The sequence below is a fragment of the Diorhabda sublineata genome, chromosome X (assembly GCF_026230105.1).
Source record: "Diorhabda sublineata isolate icDioSubl1.1 chromosome X, icDioSubl1.1, whole genome shotgun sequence".
Lineage (NCBI taxonomy): Eukaryota > Metazoa > Arthropoda > Insecta > Coleoptera > Chrysomelidae > Diorhabda > Diorhabda sublineata.
In genome coordinates, this window is record NC_079485.1 from 25472831 (window position 1) to 25495193 (window position 22363).

Below are 22363 nucleotides of genomic sequence, written 5' to 3' on the forward strand. Positions count from 1 at the left end.
AATTTCTCGAGCTATTGCTTCACGTGATTTGGTCATCGACCAAATTGTCCCATTTCTTCGTCCGTAAAATTATTTCTACAAACACAGCTACGGCATCCCAATTATCCTCTTTCGGAACATGACCTCTACGATATTCTAGAGAGTGATCTTTTTTTGCTGTATTCCAAAGATTGCATATGAAGAATTTATGCTTTGCATTGTCCGTAGCTTTACCACAAGCGAGACAAATCAGGCTTTATATTTTTCCTCGCTTAAACAGATGCAATCTAAAGTACTCCTCGTCACTTATCCCTATCCAACCTTTGACATTTGATTTCCCGTTCATATATATATTCTATACGTATATGTATATATGTACTGGTATGGTTGTCGCAATAACTAATACTATTGGTTCTGATCCAGAGCGATATGTACTGCATAGTCCACGAGCAGCTTGGCGTCACATCTTAGCTATTCTTAAGCGATGGATACCTTTCTGCATAGTCTCTCCCCATACCTCTACCTCGGACATAAGGTATGGAATATGCGACTGACATCAACAGTCTCCTCTTGATAACAGTCGTACTCCTGACAGGTCTCAATAGTCGACTGAGCGATTGTGTGACTGTTGATGCTTTATCTGTTCTTTTTTCCGCCGTTAGTGATAGTCCATGTTCATCAAGACATTTTTTCAAAAACCGCATGGCGCTGGTCAGATTATTTTAGATCTCTTCTTTCTTTGTTCCTTCCAGTGATAACGATAGCTGTGTCATTGGCATAGCCTATGAGATAGGATATGTCTGAGAATATCGTTATGGTCTTAGAATTGATCCTTATACGGCTCCTGTAAATACTTTCTCAGCTCTCAGAGTATACCCTATTTTCTAAATAAACTGTTTGTTGCTAAGGCAATTCTCAACCATGTGAAGTAAGTGAAGGGAAACAGGCTACTTATCTCTTAGGGAAGTTTACTACTAACTCACCTAATTGAAAACAATCATAACGTCGATGGTTGCGAGTAGAATAAGCTCCGTATCCGAAATTCATTGCTCCTGTTTATCAAAAAGGCGCCACTAGCTTTTAGTGCTGTTTGACACCTTTGTCTTATGAGCTTTTCTAGAAAAACAAGAACAACATTTTGAATAGAGTGGAGTTTTTGATGTTTTTTTTCATACTCAGTTATCGTTATCTATGTCATATTTAGGAAATAATTTGTAACAATAATTAAACAATTACTGTCCGGTTTCATAATACATTTAAAGGAAGTTTTAAATTTAATGTTCCGATTGAATTAAGTCGCACGTTTCATAATTGTCATTTAGCCTAAATGATCTTTTAATTCGAATTTTAAGGTAAAGTGGAAAATGTTTCACTTTAGCACATTAAAGTCTCCGTTAGCGGCAAACCGCAAATGCACAATAGGCTATATATGAATTATAAGCTGGACCAGGCGTATTTTTAATAAGTTTTAAAAAATTAAAGGTTTATGGCACAATAACATTGAGTTCGAACACGAAAAATATATTGACACAGAAAAAACTATTTGGAAACATACGACTCAAATTTTTTCAAAGGATTTCGAATAACTAAGGCCACATTCACGGCCTTATTGAATCAAATTCGGGATTAAATAGAACTACTTACAAATATTTGTTAAGCTTGTTATACAACTTTTACTGACTACAACATGCTACAGGGAGCATGTTGATAACTGTTAGTGATTTTGTAGGTGTAGCAAAATCTTTTTCAAGTCGAATAATGTGAAGAGTATGTGAAGCAGTGACATGATTGAGCCCGACATATATCAAAATGCCACTTTTATGTTTCAGTCTATTTCTTTTTCTAACGACTTATATTGGAAAAGGATAGATTGTTGTCCGTAGTACCTGTCAGAATCTTTGAAAAAAACAGGCAAGCTTGTCAACCTTCTTAAAACCTCTTAGAAGAACCTTTACAAATCGGTTATGGGACCACTTCACTTTAACAACTAACTTAAATAACCCTTTAATCTTAAGGAACGTTTAGTTAAAGTGCCAGTTGGGGTGGAATTATGAAACGTATCGAGCCGGAGCTGGAATTCGGAAAGAACTCGGAAGCGTGTAGGACAAGTGTGCTCACCCCTTCTAGTTCTAACTAGAAGATTGCTCATTTCCTTGGAATGGAAAGTTTCGGTCAGATTTTATAGAAATATATTTTAATAAAACATGTTTGTCGGATGTTGAAGGTAACGAATACCTAACTAAATATAAAAAATTCAAGATGCTTCTTTGCTATCTTGAAAAAATAAATTAACATTTGTGGGCTGCTTCCAGACGTGAATTTATAAAGTAAAACGAAATGAATGTACAGGTTTTTTATTATTAACTTGTATCCATGGATGTTCAAGCTGCTCAATTCGTTCATTAGTAATAGTTCACGTAGTAATTTTATATGAAAGTACAGTTGCCGTTTTTATAACCAATTTTTGCATAATTTTTTGAACTGTTCTTGCTCTAACAAAAAAATACAAATTTTGTAGCTAATAGCTCTGTTCGCGGCTTAAATTCCGAAACAGTTTAGGGACCGAATGACAATTTTGAAAGTGCCCATGCGATCAGTCCCTAAACTGTTTCGGAATTTCACCCATGAACTAAGCTAATGTCTTTTTTAATACATTCGATGCCGCCATGAAAACACGAAAATTGTAATTACCACTTATGGGTATTCAAAAAAAAAATGAAAAGTAGTCCATGTTAGTGGACAAAAGCGAATAAGATCTGTCGTTCCAACGGTAGTATTAATTTGGTGTCCTACGACATGTAGTACGTCAGATTTTATGTGTGGTCTGTTTAACTGATTGGCTGAACAAATATGAGGCATTAAATAATTTTCCACAGCAAACAATCTACTTTGCCTACTTCGCACTAAGCTAGTAAATTAATAGAGTAGAAGAGACAATGAAATTACCGACGAACTAGCCAAACTCAACTGTTGACAGAGCCCTGAACTGCAATTGGAAGCCCTTCGTCGTGTAATAGCACCTTGAACTTAGAATAGGTAAAAAACAGGTATTGCTTCAGTCTTATAGCCGCGGACAGGTCAAATTGGTAAGACAAACACCTCAGACTAGCTGCTACTGTCGAGCTCTTACCCAGAGGAAAATCCTAGGTTTAAGTTATATGAAAAAATAATGAGAACAATTTACGTACGTGAGTTTGAAAGCTACAAAGAATATAGTTGGATTTGATGAAAAAGAAATATGGTTATTGATAACAAATTTGTAACCTTATTGTGTTGACGTCTATTCATCTTGCAAAATATCCATGACTGTGATCAATACTCGTCTGAATCACCAACCTAGTGCAAATTAGGCATATGCGCATGGTGAATCGTTGTTTAAGAGCCATATATAGGGTGATGAAACATATATCTTATTGAAATAGAGCAAAAAGAGTTATATAAGTGCTCGGAAGTGTAAGTTGTTAAATTGAACAATATTAAGAATGATAATAACAACGTCTGCTAGCAGGTGTTGAACAAACAATAAAAAGCACAATCAATCGAGTATAATATGCCAGGTGGTTCAATTATTACTTGATAATTTTAGTACGCATCAACTATGAGCAATGGATATAGAATTTGTGACTTAATAGGGAAATGAATAGTAGAGGAAACATGGTTCAATATTAAATATTATACAAAAAATTGAAAAGCTAAAATCGTAGATTGCAACCTTCAATATATAATAATAATTAGTAAGTGAATAATACATAACTATAAAATGAATTTTTAATATGTCCTTTAATATGTCAGTAAAATAAATTAAAGTCGCTCAAAATGAAATTAATTCTAAATATATGAGATATATCAAGTTCTAAATTTAAAAGCCTCAATATCTCAAAAATATGTAGGTATTTGTGCAAAAATAACCATCTGGGAATTCCCTGCTTATTTTAATCAATTATTATGGCTAAAAAGAGCTACACTAATCAAAATAGAATATTAAGTAAAAAACACGTCCATTTTAAGGAACTGTTTCAGGACGGAAAAAGATATGAGGTTTTCAAACATCTATATAAATCGATAAGGTACACGATGTTTGAGCTTGGAAACGGAGGGCCCGCAATTAGTACATCACCAAACGGCATTTCTGGCACTGTGTACAGGTGGGATATGAAAATACCCGCCGGTTTTCCCGGGCGAAAAAATGGAATGGAAAACCTCATATGGTATACGAGTAAAAACTGTTGGAGCGTGGGGTCCGAACCTCAAATAAGATCGCTGTAACAACGCCAGAAGTTTTGGAGGTCGGAAAAGCCTCGCCAGAACGTGGAAGTGGAACGTGAAGTCGGTCTCTCAACTAGTAGCAGTGTAATAGTGCCAGAAGTTTTGCACTGCTACTAGCTGAGAGCCCGGCCTCACGTTCCACAAGGTTTCAATTGTGTAACATATCGGGTTTTTCGGGTGAATTTTCCGGCACTTTTGGTCACTTCTGTCGAGGATTTTCCGACCTCCAAAACTTCTGGTATTGTTGGTGAGGTTCGGACACCACGATCCAACAGTTTTCACTCGTGTACCATATGAGGTTTTACAGCCCATTTTTTCTCCCCGGTAAACAGGCGGGTATTTTTATATCCGACCTGTATGTAGTACCAGAAATGCCTTTGTTGATGTACTAATTACGGGCCCCCTGTTCCCAAGCTTAAACGTCGTGTTATCGATGCTGTTTTATGTAGGCAGCTCCCCGACTATATCTCACGATTGTAGATTTACTTAAACGAAGAGCAAAGTGGAAAAAAAGAGTGTGATAATTGTGAATAGATTCGATCAATATATAATTTAAAATTCTGAAAATGGAACTTTCGGTAACGCAAACATCTACAACCTCAATAAAAAATATAAAGATTTACAAATAAGTTAAATTAAATAATTTAAGTTAGATACGTATTTTTTCTATTTATAAAAGAATTACTTGGGTTTTAATTAAATAATATATATCCCTAGAAAAGATAAAAATATTTGAGAAACGTTGCGCAATTGAAATAGAGTATTAAGTTCACATTAATGTTATGCATTTAGAAACGTAGTACAAACCTCAATTATATAACACATAAATATCGAAGAAAATCTCTTTAAGGCTATTTGGAAAAATATTTAGTTTTGTTTTTAACGCAGATATACAGTGATCGGCCGAACTATAATCATTTTAGAAAAAAAATTCTAATTTGAATACTGTAAGATTTACTTCGCCGATGATGATGTGCTGACGTAATGGTTGATATTTTTATACGGAAAATGACTCCTCATTTGAAAGCTATTTAATTCCAATTCCCTTATTGAACCGCTTACAGTATTATAAAAACAGAGTTACCATCCATAAAATTTGCCAACCAAGATGACGAGACGCGTGAAACCTCGGATTTCAAAGCTCAGAATCGGGACACGTCAACAGTTGAAATTTACTTTAAGGTATTAAATTAAATTTACAAGGATGGTCCCAGAAGTACCTGACCCAAAAAAGAAAACACGAAATATTTTTGTTTTTCAACGTAATCTCCTTTTAGCTCCAGCTTTCACAACAGAATTGCATGAATGTGGAAAGCACATAGAAATAATGAAGATCAAACTGCAGATTTGAAAGCATAACATGGAACGTTTATTTACTGTTACAAAGCTAGCTCTTCATTGTTGGAAAATCTTTGACCACCGAGCCATTATTTCATGTCTGGGAACGGAAAATAGTTCGATGGGGCCAAATCTGGCGAAAAGGGTGCATGACGTAGCAATTCAAACTTTAATTCATTAATTTTGACCATTGCAATGACGGATGTGTGAGCTGGTTCTTGATGAAACAACACTTTCTTATTAGTCAAATGCGGCCGGTTTGGCTTGGTTTATACGCTCAAACGTTGCAATAAGTTCGCATAATATTCGCCGTTGATGGTTTTCCATTTTCAAGATAGTCAATGAAAATTATCCCACGCGCATCCCAAAAAACCGACGCCATAACTTTGCCTGCAGATGACTCAAGTTTCATCCATGATGGAAACATCTTCACGATGCTGTTTTTGTTCCATTGTGAGCAAACGCGGTACCTACCTTGCGCACAGCTTTCGCATGCCCAAATTTTCAGTTAATATGCAATGTACCGCACATTTTGAAATGCTTACTATGTATGCTAGCTCGCGCACTTTCAGTCGATGATTATCCAGTACCGCTTTGTGGATTTTCTTCAATATTTCTTCAGTCGTCACCTCATTTGGTCGAACACTGGGATGCTGGTCTTCGCAGGTCGTACGGCCTCGTGTATACTTGGCTACCTAATCAATATTTTACTATTGATAACGAAGGAGCAGTTCTACCCAGATTAAAATCTAGTTCAGCTTTTAAATTGGTTTGATTAATAAAAGTATTGTATCACATAACGATGACCAATTTTTACAAATTCACTGAAAATTCACTATTGATGGCTTCTAAACAAATACATAATAACGTGGCGTCTTCAAACTTGAAACATATGCTGTATAGATTGTGTACTATGGCATTTTTCGAGCAACTATCGCCATCTCTATTGCAATCCAGGTACTTCTGGGACCATCCTCGTAATCATCCTTTAAAATAATTTTAAATGTACTTAACCAAATAAAATCTTATCACAGTTTGTTACGAATTGTTTCAATCTGTTATAAAAATTTCAAAATATTCAATTCAACAAAGTTTTATAAAATTTTTAAATAAAAATCTTAAAAGATCTGCGTTCATTATATACTTACAATTATTGAGGTAATTCTTTTAACTCAATAACTTTTTATCAAAAGCCATTTCACGAATTTCTTAAAAATCTTTTTTCGTATTGTGTTAGTAGCAAAAAAATTATAAATTTTTAAGATGGTGGTTTCCACATCTACTGGCAATAAATATGCAGAGCATTTCACTCTAACCATGTTTAGATTTATATTTTCTATTAGCTTGTAGAAAACATTGTTGGTTCCATATTTACCAAATTTTTAAAGCCAGACTACAAATTGAGACCTGCTTGGTCGCACACTAAACTAGGACGAACTCGGGAAAACCCGGGCAGATGGCAACCCTAACTAAAAGGTGTAAATATTTGTTACTACTTTCACATTATAAAAAGTAAAAAATGTGCATAGTATATAATCGAAAAATAACCCAATATCGATAAATTATTGAAATAACTAGATGTATTTTGGAATTTTAACAGCTGTATATTTACCTTAAAAAAACAAAACCGCTCTACCTCTAGTATCTTTAACATTGGAATATTTCATTCATTCATTACGTACATCCATAACATGTATGAACGAACCGTAAGGCGATTTGTGCCCTATGGTGAAAAATCCGTAATTTCCAAAGGGACGAGCTGTATAATATAAATATCAATTATAAATATTCCACTCTATATACTCTCTTTTAAGCCGATAAATTGGACGACACTTTTGTGTCAAACTGATATTAATAATTATTTTTTAATTTGAAAATTTGAGTGGTGTCATCATTTTTCAGTCATCTTTCTAACTAATCCTAATTCTTTTCAATGTTTTTTTCGTCCATTAGTCGTTACTGGAAACATTGGTTAATGGAAAGTACTTGTTTGGGAAGGACCAGGAAGAAAGAAAAATCTGTGAAATTGAAGGAAAAAACACATTTAATGAGCGAACGGCATAGCGTTGGTTGATCCTATTAATAACTTTATCTTCTAAAGATACCATACATCCCAATTAAAAATCATTAGGTAAGATCTATGGAAGTTGTCGGATAGTACCACACGAATTACAAGATACAAGCGAAACGCGAGTAGAAGAATTATTTGCCATTCGTAACATAACCGAATGGTTCTAAAGAATCTAAAGAATCCGAACATGAAAAATCAGTAGTTAGACAAACGACAATTACCTGAACCATGGCAAAGAGAGGTCGATTCCAGTGGAAAGTTTTATTGTGTCTCTAGTGGAATTATGGAGGTTTAGTATACTCCCTTTGATATCATTCCAGATGGTCAAGCTATCAATGCCGAGGTATGCAGTGGACAGCTAATGTGAATGTATGAGGTTGTATCGGAGAAATATCCAGGTATAGTTATCTGGACGCGGGTTCTTTTGCCACAAGATATACTGCGAAAGTTGCGCGGAATAGGATCGATGAATATGGTGGTATTGAACTCCTACGAAATCCAGCATTTTCCGGACCTCACACCGTTAGATTACTATATTCAGATCTGATGAGACAACTTGTTTGTATGGAGGAAAAAAATTAAGCGGTGTCACTTCTTCGTTACAACACCAAGTAATAATAAAAACGAAAAAAAAAAAACAATGTAGACGATGAAAATAGAGGTGTAGTGACTAGAATAATACCGAAACGTTTACTGTCAAAAACAGCATACACAGAAAAGGTGCTAGCTGCAACTGTCAAGCTCTTACACGGAGGAAAATCCTAGGATTGTAGTTATATAAAAAATAGATGAAGCAATCTGCGTACGTGAGTTTGAAAGCTAGTTGGATTTGATGAGAAAGAAATATAACTATTGATACCAGATTTGTCAGCTTATTGACGTTATTACGTTGCAGTCGATTCACCTTGCAAAATACCCATGACTGTGAACTATACCCGAGTGAATCATCAACGATGAAGATAGAGGTGTAGGACCTAGAATAATAATAAAAACGTTTACTGTCACACATTTCAAGACAATTTGAAGAAACAGCATTCATAGGAAAGGAAATTTCTCTTCTTGGAGTAGTTAAATCATCAGGTCGTAATGCAACCTGTAGCTTCCCACCAGTCATGTCTCTTTCTTTTACCTGTATAGTCAACGCAGTATTTTCGATTCCTTTCGGATAGAATTATGCACCTCGTCAGTACCTTTATGGCTTTACCTCAATATACTTTTTATAAGGAAGCTTATTGTTCAGGGTTTTTCCTAGATATTCAACTTCAGATTTCCATTCTATGATATCTTATTGAGACAGACATAGCGTCAATTTTTTTCTCTGAGTAAATTGAATAACAGGTCTTGTTCGGGTTAATGTTAACCCTCCACTGACAAGCATTCCTAAATATGATAATAAAATGTTTTGTTTTAAATAAAATCAGAAACATCCTGGTTTTATTAATAAAAGGATACATCCTAATTAAAAGCGAATGAATTAAATTTTTTATGCATTTACTTTAAATATTTCTATGAGCTTTAGTTTATGAGTTGGTTCATTATAAATTTTGAACAACCGTGTTTTGATATTTTCTGGAAATAAAACTAGACAATTATTATCAAGTAACTTAGTTTAGTAAATTAAGAAAAAGTGATGAAATTCTTAACAATTACAAATCAACACAGTAACCTACAATAAAACACAATGTTATGTTACAGATTATGATAACAAAAAGTTAAAGATTGAGTCTTAGATCCAACGCATGTCTATTTACTTTTTGATCAGTCTCTTAAAAACATATTGTTTGGAGTAGTATATAAAGTTAGCGATGTCGTAAACAGTCAGTGTTACTGCGGAGGCCATCTAGCCCTGCAGAGGTGTTTTTGAACCAAATCTCTGAATACTTTTGGTAAGTCAAATTATAACTTTATACTTCCTTATCTAACTACACAGTGTGAATGACTTGTGTATTTAACGACTACTAATTTAATCAATAACTAATTTTTTTTGAACATACTCTTACAGTTATCAAGTTATTTTACTAATTCATCTTGAATTGAAAATAAACTTTTAATTTACTATTTTACATGGAATAATGTATATATATATATATATATATATATATATATATATATATATATATATATATATCATGCATTCAAATAATTAGTGTTTATGTTTCAAATTAGGTAAAAGATATATATTTAAACAATTCTGTTGCAAATACCAATTTAACAGAGATTTTATCGAAAATTTCAACCAAAAATTTCGATATGTTTTAAGAGTAATTTCTAGAGTGAAAACGATAGAGAACATGAGATTTTAAATTACAATTTAATCGAAATTTGATGCGCACTTAAGCGTTATTGAAGTAAATTTATCCCACAACCGCGTTGTACTAAATTAAAGCTACAAGGTTACATTTTTTAACTTTTGCCAGTTTATATCAATTGAAGATGTATTTTGTTTGAAACGTCGGAATGAATTCTTCGATATATCAATTGCCTTTCAGAGAACAGTGCTTGACTCATTGTATGAGAAGTAATAATGATAGTCTGGTAAATAATTGAAATTTTTTGGTGAAAAGGTTATGTATTTTTTCTTCTATTGTGAAGAAAGTCTAACAATAGACGTTTTTAGTCTTAGAACAACTAATTTTCCCCTTCATTACAATTAGAAAAAGATATATTTTGTATAAAATTTATTTTTCAATTGCTCTTCAGGGAAACAGTGTCTGATTCATTTTAAATGCTTTTCTAAGTAATTAGAAAATTTAAGCGATTAATGAATAATTTTCAGCGAACTTGAAATTAGAAGCATGTTTTGACAGTTTATTTTATTTAGAAATGTATTTTATTCTGGTTGAATTATTGATATTCCTAAAGTTAAAAAATAAGTGATTAAATTTTCCCATAATTTGTTTGCTTTCAAAGGACTAAATCCTCATGTTCGTTTCAAATAACAAACTAGGGGAATTTGTTATTTTTTTTTCATTCAATTGAACTAAATTTTTAAAAAATTTGTTGATATGGGATAATTTGAAATAACATTAAAAGTATAAAGCTCGATATTTCAATATCCACTCAGAGGAGACGTGACCAAATATGTTGTAAATAATTTTTTTGCTTAATTCATGATATAAGAAAGTTACTGAAGACCAATATTCATATATACAAGTAACGTGATGTAGAGTATATAAACCTCAAACGCTTTTTCTTTTTAAGAAATCCTAGTATTTCAAATTTTAAGAATAAAAATATAATGCCAAAATTTAGTTGAAAAGATGTCATTGTACTGAAATTATCTAAGTCAATATATGGGTTAAAACCCTACGGAAATAAAAAAACTGTTATTCATTGCTGATGCTACTGTTTGTCTTGATTTTTGACGCTCTGTTTGTTAAAATGATGTTGATCAATTCATAGAAACCGCTTATCTGGTAACACTTACAGCTCGTTAATGAGAGATCTACTCTCATTTTTTAAACAACAATGTTTGGATAATTTTTCCAGTATAAATTATTTTCGCAAAACTCATCACGAGTGTTTCTCTCATAATATACATACTTTTATGATTGTTTTATATAATCACCAAGATTAACCCTATACAAGATTTTATTTTAGTATTTAAAGTATCGAATAAATTTTTAAAATTACATAACAAGTCTGATATTTGATCACGTCAAATGTTATTTCCGATGTTTAACGCTTTTTTTTATTTTGTTCGCTAAGGCTACCATTAAGATTGATCATGATTCTTAAGTAGATAAATTTCAATAACCTCTTAATTACCGTGCTATTGTTCCGTATGCTTCTTCACTGATTACTGCGAATTTGGTTTTTTTATTATTTATTTCACCACCTTAATTAATGTATGACTTCTCTCCACATCTTTCAAATTATTTGAATTAAAATACGTTATAAGAAATACCGTTTTTATGTACATTAGTTGGCGCCATCTTAAAGTATAGCTGTCAAAATTTATCATAACGCTAAACCCTAATTAGTGTATGACTTCTCTACACATATTCCGAATTATCTGAATAAAAATATGTCTAGTTTTATAATAATTTTATACTAGGTTGTATTTAAGAAAATATAATATTGTATTTTGTTGTTTTCTACCTTAAAGTTATTAAAAGTTGTTCCTCTGGAGATATTGCTTCCCTAAAATTTCTATTTTGCTTCTTCAATTTACTTTCTAGTAAATTGTAAACCACATCAAATCCCTTCTTGGTAATCCTGATATACATTTTACACCTGTCATCGCCATTGCTAATTTCGGGCCATAGAACATGATATTCACCACATTCATGCCTACGTTGGTTTATTGGATGAACCCAGTACTCCCAGGATTCATATTGTAGCACAAGCAATGCTGCAGTAACCGCAACCATTTCCTCTTCTTCATCCAACCAATCCATCTCTTCTTGTACCTGAACCTGAAGGTCGAGGATACTACTTAACTGGTTAAAAACATCAAAATGTCAACTGGCACACACGTTTTATAACACACACATGTGTCCGGTCTATCTGATGTGTCGCATTCTGACGTGTTCTGTTGACACGTGTATCTTTAGCTTAACTCTTCTTGATTTTTTTTTTGGTGTTACTTAAAGCAGCCAAGAGAATATAGAATTGTGCAAAATTAATTTGACGTTAGTTCTTTCAATATTTTTCCACTATTTTGTCTGAAGTAGCAGTTCAAGCTACTGTATGGGCTAAGGAATGAGGCGTTAGCTAAGTGAAACAACATGCGAGAAAGTAACTTTCTATCGAGTTGTATATGTTATTTTTACGATAAATCCTGACGAATTGTTCTTGTTTTTATGACTATTACACAAAATGAATTGAAACTACTTATCCTTATTTTTATAGTGAGGTATTTGCAACACATAAGTGGAAAAGTATGGTGAATATTAACGTCATCTTCACATACCAAAATCAAATCCAGTTTCATGGAATTTTGCTTGAAATATGTTAATTTTGTCCTGTTTTTTCATTTTTGAAACAATAATAAATACATGTCATGTTTTCATCTTCATTCTTCTCGAAACTCAACGTGCCTAACGTAAATATGTCTTTAAACCACAGTTAATTCAGTTTGTAGTAATATACATAAATTGAAATATTTCTGTACAAAGGTGGAATGTAGTGTATTTGCTACGAAACGCGGTAAGAGTTTGAAAATATTCTGATACTGCGCACCCAAGTTTCATTCTTATTTAAAAATATGACTCACGTTGTCACTATGAACAGATAAAAATTGACTTTCGAAAATTAATATAGTTTATATTTTCGTTTGAAATGGTCCTTCATTTTAATAATTTTAAATTATTTAAAATATTTCAAAAAAGCAGGAAGCTAAAGGTTAGATACAATTGATATTATTCTTTTAGACGCTTGTATGTATTAGCTTGGTGGCCACGGAAACTTTGCACTCGATGTGAAAAACCATAAGGTGCTTTTTCTGATAATTTTATAATAGCTCTATGTTCACATTAATGGACATTAAGTACCCTCACGCTCTTTAAAATTAAAGTAATACACTTAATTATATTTCCCTTATTTGAAGGGAATTGTCTTCTAATTTTTAATTTCGTTTGCTTAAAATGTGATTTTCTAGTGTTTAAAACTATTATATATTTCGTAAATTGTGCACAAGTAGCGTCTTCATTAACTAATTTATCAACTTTGTCATCGTTATTATTAACACTACATAATTAAGAAGTATGTACGTAAATGCGTAATAAACGAAAAAAGAATTTTTTTAACCAGACCAGACGAAAATAAGCTAACATTTCCTATTTCATTGAAGTAGTAAGAAATATTTTTTATATTAGTCATAAGACATTTATTTTTCAATATCAAACAAGGGCATCCTTTGAAAAATGAAATTTTGTTCAATGAGTAGGTATATTGAAACTTTCTGAATAATGCAGACATTTGAACATGATGTAAAAGACAGTTAACATTATGTGGAAAAAATAAATCGCAATGATAAGTTTGGTCCATCTCCAATTAAATTCCGAGTGCACTGAAACGGTTTCTAAAAAGAAGTTAAATTTCTAAGACTGACATTTCAATTATTATATATTCAAATGAAAAAGAAACGGTTTTATTATTTTTTATAATGCATTTAGATATGGGGACCAATTATTACTTCTGGTTAATGTGGACTGTAGATGAAAGCCAAAACATAAGAGAAATGCTAAGAATCCTTACTGGAATATGGTGGTAATCCAAATAAATATTTGTTAAGATTTAGAGATCACATTTTGTTCTTTAACAAACCATACCTGTTAGTGGGGGGTCGATTGTCTATGTATCATAGAATAAATAACTCACAGTAAATTATTTTTAATATGAAATATTTTTGGTCTATTAAGCAAATTGAAACCAATCTTTGATATGGTAGGATTCATTGCCAAAGTATTGGATGAAATTAACATTTAATATTATCATTTATTCTTATTCAGAATATAATATGATAAATAACACCAAATTTTGGGAAATAATCATCTAATTTATAGAATATAGAAAATTGAAAAGTGAATATTTTTAGTCCGGATTAGAAACATCGGTTCGGCAGGTTTGTCCTTGCAGGTGAAATTTGATTCATATGAATTATACTCAAATATATCCAACACAAGATGAAGATATTTACGTTTTGGTCAAGCTTCTCTACAATGACAAATATACTTCATATCAAAGAAGATATTGATATTACAAAATACTTTATGTGATGAATGAAACTTAGAAGTACCAATTATAAATCAAAGATTCTAAACCTTTCTCGGTTCTGGAAAGTTGGCTGCGTCACAACGAACTAAAATACTAGAACGGTGTATTTTTTGAATCAGAAGAGACAACAGAAATATTTTAACAATTACAGTAAATATATTTTTGCTGGTACTTGATTTTAAGTGTTTTACAATTGGGTCATAACAGTTTGGGAAAGTATCGATTAGAAACTCTACAATTCACGCTAATTTGAACTATTGTTTGTTTTATGAATAATAAATTAATATTGCAATTGCAGGTAGCCAAAAAATATAAATAATTTCGGTTTCCAATGTTCACTTTGTTTATATGCAAGTAATCAGTCAGGAAGAAAACCTCAATAAACGAAGTATAACCCATCATGTTCTAGAGTTTTAATCCAATGTTTTGCGAGCTCCTTGAGACCTTGGTAAAACCATTTTTCGGGTTTAGATGCAAAAAATTGTTGCACTGCATTTTCAATATCTCATTTTGATCTAAATTTGCAAGATTTGCAATACCACAAACTTCTTCGATATATTTCGTTTCATTTTTGGCAGTATTTGATTTAGCATTGTCTTATAAGAGAACCTGCTGTCTGTTAACTAAACCTGGATATTTCCTCGATAAAACATCATACATTCGTATTGTCCACTATATACCTCGACACTGATAGCTCGACCATCTGGAATGATTTAAAAGTACACTGAACAAAAGTAACATAATAACAAGATTTTCCGTTCGAATCGACCTCACTTTGCGACGTGCTGTAGTAAATGTCCTTTGTTTAACCACTGATTTGGGTTTGGCAAGCAAGAGTCTAATAGTTTCTCGGCAGGGCAAGCAGCTGTTTACTCGTAGTTTCGTTTGTACCTCGATTAATTCGTGTGGCACTATTCGACAACATCCATAGATCTTATCTTATGGTTTTTAATGGCGATGTATGGTATCTTTAGAAGCTCCAATGGAGTACGATAATCAAAGTGCTGATTTGGTTTGTGTTTGTGTCTGTCCCTTCAATTTCACATATTTTCTTTGCCGTCACGGCTGCTTTAATCTTTTTTCCCAGTAATGTCTTAACAATACACGAAATTCAAATTTATCCCCCTCTGTACTATTTATTATAAAAACATACTGCATAGTAAATATACAAAGAGATAATGATTAAAAGAAAGTAAAACAATCATAAAATTATAGACTGGTCTTAACAAGTTACTATATTAAAGAGTGAATATTAAAATTATACATTGAATATGACTGGTATTAAACAAAATCTGGTATATTTGAATAAGAAACTATCTTCCAAAATAAAATCCAAATATATCTGTCATCTGTTTAAATCAATGGTAAATAGAAGTAGATAGGTATATACTCTTTATGTGTAACATATTCAAAGGCATTCTCAAGGTTTTCATTAGTCATTTAAAATGTATTTCCCACTTTTATATCAAATAAGATATATTTAACTGAAAAATAAGGTTTCTGTTAAACTTTCAAGGGAAATGAATTGCATATAGCAGGGTCATCGCTGCTGGTTAATTGTAACAATGCTATTAAAAAAAACCATTGATTATTATTTAAAAAACTAGCATGCATGATTTATGAAAAAAACACGTTTGAATTGTTTAGCTAATCAGCTCAATTTTTGATTACCTGAAATACTAGTAGGTACTGAATAATATAAAAATTGATCATTATCTAGAAACTTTTAATTAACATTTTACTTCTCGGGACTAGATAATCACTAAATCCTTTCACTTGATAGAATCTTACATGACAATTAAAACTCTTGCAGTGCGTAATGCTGCAATATTATCTGCTTTCTGAAACAAGTAATTGCCAATGCAGTTTTCTCATAAAGTGTACACGAGGACGTTCACTATTCGTCATTAGAAATAATTAACATATTTTCCCTTGCATTTCGTCAACCAATTAGTCGAATCTCGAGCTACTATAGCCTCTAAGTACGTTTTACTAGCTTTGTATGATTCTTCTGGTTAAATGTATTACTTTATCAAATGAGACATTTTATGTGAATTACAGTAAATATGAATAGTACAACAAGACAGTGAAAGTGTAAAAAATGTAAATAATTAATGAGAATTTACTACCATGTACTGCTCAATCAATGTTAATAAATTTCACATTTCGAGGTTATGTTTGTGAGGTCACCGCATGCCCTAATTGCTTTATTTACATTTTTTTATTAAATAGTTACCACTAGAAAAATATTAACAGAGGCATTTACAAGTCCATTCTTCATTATTTTTTGTAATCAAAATTGTATAAAATGAGAATGTTAGATTTAACTCGTTTCAACCACCAGATTTTTTTATACTTAATTAAACTTTTACACGGTTCAAGAAGAAAGTTCACGAAAAAATATTGAATAGTAAAAAAATACAAAAGGTATATCAATTTCTCGATTTACTACTATTTAAAATGGATAACTTCCTTTCAAATTCTATTGAGTACTTTTAAATATTTTTCTTTCCTTTGATATCGTCATTTTTATTCTAAACAAAATACCAGCATACTAATCCATAAATAAGAAGGTTTAAAAGACTAAACCCAATTTAATTATTTAAAAAAGTTACGAAGCTACAATGCGGGGTTTAAAATGTCTGTTAATACAAATAAACCACAACACGAAGTAAAAGGGCTGTTAACAAGGAGGTATACACCTCATTTGGTTATTTTTTTTTTCATTATATAATGATTAAAAGTCGCAATAAGTTAACAACGATCTATGAATTTATTTCTTAACCAAACAACGATTTAAATAGCTTCTAATTTCACTAAACACTTTTGTAGTAAACAATAATAATGAAACTTAATTGATTTGACTCATTTTTTAGTACAGGGTATTGATACTTTACAAATGCAAATCTTCGTTCCATATTGTATGGTTTTCACAAAATAACTATTTAAATATAGATAATATTGTATTTAACCCTTGAAGTTATGATGTTCTTATCATTTTTTGATGAGTTCAAAAAAGTACGCATTCCTATGTGCATGGATGTCACATAAACAACATTTCCAGACATTAATTCGGGATTATTAACTTTTTCCTAATTTTTGTTCCGACGCAGTTGTTTTCTATATTACTGTATATCGGGTTAAATAAATATCCGTTGCGGTGTAACGCCCCTGGTTATTTATTCTACACAATGCAATTTGTCAATTGAAATCAATGGATGACAGTTTACAGTTGATTAAAAAATCACCTCCTTGTAAAAATAAATTCTAGTTTAAATATCGTATGTCTTCACATGAGTATGAATAAAAATTCGTGATTTTATTGAGATTGAATATAAAAAAATAGGAACCAATTCGTGAAATAAGAGCCATAGAAAATTCTTTGAAAAGAAATAATTTTCTATACTTTCTTATTTTTTAGACATTTTCACATGTTTATGCTTCTAAATATTCTTGATTTTAAAATTATATAAATGTAACTTTTAAATATAGTTCTTTGCTTTATTGAGGCTTTCTCTTATCACCCATGCAATTTTTGATTTGAAAATAGTGAAAATTTTGAATTTTATTCAATTTACAAGAACAATTGACATCATTTGTTTTTCTTTACGATTCCAATCGAGACATTAAAAACACGAAGGTCTGTTGTTACTTCTTCTCAACTAAAAGCAATAAACAATTTAAAAAAAATATATTGAAAACGAAGATGTATTTATTTCAAAACTTAAAATTTCTTTTGTAAAAACAAATATACTTTAACAAGTATATCTACAAAAAATGATTTGCATTGCATGATTTAATTAATTGTCTTTTTGAAATGTTTGTTGTTTCAAACCTATATTTTCAGTTTTCTTACTAAATTTGTTTAGTAAGTGCGACCCATGAGCTAGCTCTTGGTCTCATATATTGAATAGAGCTGCTGCTACTTCTATCCATTTTATTAGTAGAGTTCGAACGAGGACAAGTCTTGAAAAATGTCTCAAATTGAGTTTCGCGCTATTATAAAACTTTAAGTAAAGAATAGTTAACACCAACACAAATCAAAAACAAATTGTTCTAAGGGACCGGCGCCTAAAAACAAAAGAAAACGGAGGACAGACCGGTATTTCCAAAACAAGCTTTCAAAGTATCCTACAGTAGCATTTAAATATAACAAAAGTTTTGCAAGGTGGGTGTTTAGAATTCTCAGCGCGGTGCAAAAGCAGCGTCGAGTGGATTGTTGTGAGCAATTGTAATGGGTGATGAAACTATTGTCTCTTACTATGATCCGATATCCAAAAGAGATTCCATGGAGTTGCATCGGAAAGGAGAGCCAGTTCCAAACATAACAAATGTCAAAGAAAGCACCAAAAAAGTGATGGCTAAAAAATTTTAGGACTGCGAAGGTATCCCTTTGATTGGCTTTAGGAAATCATATACAACAGTGAATGTGACATATTACTCTGACTCACTAAAGCAGTTCTGTCAAAAAAGTATCTAATAAAAGCGCGGTAAAATCAGCCGAGGTGTGCGCTTACTTCATCCCAATACTACTGCATATGAATGTGGCTTCACAGAAAATGAATACTGACCATATAACCCTGATCTGGCCCTGTTCGACTATCTTTTGTTGGATGCAGAGTTAAGGGGTAGAAGATTCAACAGCGACGATGAAATGAAACAGGCGGTGTACCGAAATTTTTAGTCTAAAGATGCATCATAGTTATATAGAGACATAGAAGCTTTAGTCAGATGTTCTGAAAAGTGTGTGGCAATAGAAGAATATATTGAAATATAATCACATTTTTTATAAATTAAAATCTTTTTTTTTTGTTAGGTTGAGTATATATGTTTTATTAAAAATTCAATTCCAATAACCTAATCGCGTTTCAAAATACCAATGTGACGTCAATAAAGTTTCATCTCTGTTGGTAATTGGTGTTAAACTGTCTTGAATGGATAAATGTAAATATTGTTCAATGATGAACAAGAAATACAGAATATTAGAAAACTGTTATAACTATCAAGGAGTGAACAACTAAATTCAACAACTTTGTCATCAATATTTACAATATCAATAAATTATCAAAAAATTTAGTTAATAATTTAATTTAAGATAATTTAGAGGTATCATTCAATGGAATATTGATTAGCACAATCGTATTTCCCCAAATCAGTCGTAAACAAAAATCTTAAGTTGAAATTACCATCAGATATTTGTCTTATTACAACGTAAAAAATAAGATACAATAAGATACATTATAACAAGATATAATGAATATAATGAATTATGCTCATGGCCGAATTTAGAGGTTCGGTGGCCTTGAAGTAACAAAGAGTGGCGGCCTCTCCTTTATAAAGGCCCCAAATTCCTCCATGGCTATCCTTGAAACATGGATTGAAGTTTCCAGGCTGTATGACCGAAGTGGTCAGTTTATGTTTATGTTATCGATCAATAGCAACGAACGATTGAAAGGCAAATGCATAGATAGAAAGACCACCAAAGCCAATACCTCATTGTGCTATCATTTTAGAAAGTGTCTGCATGTAACAAATGAATACATCTTCTAGAGTCCTTTTATTCCTTTTTCCTCTCTATTTCTCTCTTTATCTCTTATTTTCTCGAACCCTATCATTATTATACTTTCATATTTTCATCCTATAATAATATTACATGAAAAAACCAAATACAAATACCAATAAATAGTTAAATTTATGTAAATAATGAAATTTATAGTTTTATTAAATAAAACGTCGCCTTGTAAGGTGATAGACATAATCCCCAACATCTTGAAACAAGGAATCGTCGCAAAATAATTTTCAAGCTTATAAAACTCAAGTTTTTGGTTTGTAGTTCATTTATTTTTAATGATAAAAATCTGATATTTTAATATATGACAATTTATTTATTCATCTTGTCAAGTTTTCAATAATAATTATCACCCATAAATAAGAATTTCCGAAATTATGTGGCATACGCCTTTTGAACCCTGAAGTGCATAATTTGCATCTTAATGTGTCTCACTACCTATGACCACAGAAATATTTGGTATAGGATATCAATCTTTCCTAGGAAACTCCAATAAAAGCAGCATTCATTTTTGATTGTCTAATTTTAACCTCACTACAATTATTACTAAAATTAATAATATTTGGTGTGTTTTATTTGAAATAAAACCAAAAATGATTTTGAAATGTTATTATTACTAACTCAGATCTATAAAAATATTGAAATTATTATCTTATACGTCATCATTATCCCTCTCAAAGTCACTGTTGTCTTGATCATCAATTATGTCTTCTGTCTCTAAATTTTTGCAGAAGTCGTGGTAGGCGAATGGAATGGTTCCTTTTTTTATATAGTTCTAATGGATCTTGTAATTATTCTTTGTTGATCTTGGGTTTAGCTTTGTAGAACTGTGGTATATTATCAATGCTCGATTGATTCCGAAGCAGTCGTCGCTGTATGATTGGAAATAATTATCAATGAGATGGTATTTGCAGTATATTGTTTTGGTGTTGCTTTTGCGATTCTGGAACCATTCAACTTTTAGGCACTTCACGTTTTCCTCATTGTCGGGCAATGTTTTGTTTGTTATAACTTAGCTACTGAAATCTTTAGTATCCAAAAAATCTTTATGTGCTATTTCAACAACCATATGATATGGTCTTCTGATCTTATATATGTACAAACATATACAAACTTTCTAGCGTGAATACATTCACTTGTCTACCTCGAGTGGATTGTACAGAATCACACTCCATCTCAGACTTCATGATTACATAAACTTTTGGTCCCAATGAAACTGATTGTTTCTACAAACAAGTAGGGATTATTGATACTCCCTTCGAACTAGTACCTTCATGCCACATGTAATTTAGAGCTTGTCCAAGATACATACCATACAAAGTAATATTGTACGTTTTTAGTTTTTTTCGAATAATACAATTGCCCCACTTGCAAACTTAGGGTTAACAGTATTTTTTCAAGACCCATCGTAAAACATTCAAACGATGAATAATTTTTAGCTTTCTGTTTGTCGAGTTTCTTGTCTTCTGCCGACTTATGTTCGTATTGAACACAAAAATGAGATTGGCTTTTTTTGGGACATGAAATCCATAGTTAAACTCGGTTCTAAAAAGTGTTTTATAGAAACTAGTTTTCTCAAGTTCAGTATTATGGTATTTGCAGTATTTTACGTAATCTAGTGAAAGCCGTGTTTCACTCAATCCTGATGTTAAGTATTTTGGAAAATAGTGAGAGTCAATCACAGGCAGGAATTTGATGTGGCTTCTAATTAGTTTCCAACTTCTTCTGATTGTTTGTTTTTCAATCGCAGAATTTATAAAATTATTATAAATTTTAATGTAACTACGAATAATGTAATTGATGGCTGCTACATTCTTTGAAATGTAACAATTGAGGAAAAATTATTTTTTGTTGTTCAAACAGATTTTTATTTTGATATTTATATTGTAGATGATCTATAAAGTAATATAATTATGCAAGTTGTTAATGTTAATCCATATTTTTTTGATATACCGAAATAGGTCGAAACGCGCTAATTTTTACCTGTTTTTTGAAACTAATTTCATATCAGAAGAGATCTAAAATCATGACAATTTATCAAGACAAATATTAATATTTGTAGATTTCAACGGCTCACAACGTTAAAGAAATAATATAGAAGTAGTTGCAATTATTTTGACATTGAAATTTTGGATGAGATCAGAAATTTGCGATTCTACATAAGCTGCTAATTTGCTTTCACTAAATATTTACCATTACAATTTTTATCGTTATCATTTTGGTAAAAAGTGAACGTGAAAAGTAGAAATATCATTTATTAAAATTTTCATCATCAATATCATATAAACGGAAATAAATAATTTGTAGAAAATTAAATAATAATGCAAATTAACTGAAAAGTTTTAGAGGAAAGTGCAAGCGTTGTCTATATTTAACAGTGATTAATATTCATGATGAAACCATGCTTTAAATCTAAATAT

General features: G+C 31.5%; 1 protein-coding gene across 2 annotated transcripts in view; it reads left to right on the top strand.

The window, feature by feature from the left end:
• Window positions 1-22363, top strand: part of LOC130451362 (synaptic vesicle glycoprotein 2B-like) — a 59926-nt gene that overhangs the window by 18905 nt on the left and 18658 nt on the right. Inside the window, exon 1 of one of the 2 annotated variants that reach the window (XM_056790337.1) lies at window positions 9310-9540. The exons of the other annotated variant lie outside the window; for it this stretch is intronic. The gene's annotated coding sequence lies outside the window, so the exon portion shown is untranslated. Of the gene's footprint in view, window positions 1-9309; window positions 9541-22363 lie in introns of those variants that run through there. 2 annotated transcript variants of the gene reach the window in all.